Here is a 536-nt window from a genome sequence, read left to right on the forward strand (position 1 = left end):
CTCCTCCTCTAGATCAGAAAAAGCGTCTTTATAGACGGAATATGGGACAACAAAGGCAAAAATCAGAAGCACAGGTGTCTCTGCAAGAATATTACAGGAATATTCTAATATTAAATTGCAGTAAAGCACTTTTTATGCAGGAATATTACAGGAAGATTTGGTTTAATATTTCCTCCTGGCAGCAGATGTGTTTTGTGTTCGTTTTATGGAATAATTAATTGATTTAAGATCAAATCCAGACAGGTGTAAAGGGCGCAACAGCCTGGATTATCCACATAAGACTGAACAAACATCTCCTACATCAGGACCGTCAACCTATCTCCTCCTCTTCATCCTCCTCCTCCTCCTCCTCCTCGATCAATATGAACTGAGTGCTGAGACATGAGGCAGCTCAGGGACTCTCCCTCATTAATAATGAATACCCACTCTGTATGCATGTGTGTGTGTGAGGAGTCCATCAGTTTGAATGCAACAAACCAAACTCAATACAAAAAACCACCGTTTTATCCCCTCGTCAAAATAACAGCAGCACACAC

This window comes from Lates calcarifer, unplaced genomic scaffold (assembly GCF_001640805.2).
Source record: "Lates calcarifer isolate ASB-BC8 unplaced genomic scaffold, TLL_Latcal_v3 _unitig_5616_quiver_586, whole genome shotgun sequence".
Lineage (NCBI taxonomy): Eukaryota > Metazoa > Chordata > Actinopteri > Centropomidae > Lates > Lates calcarifer.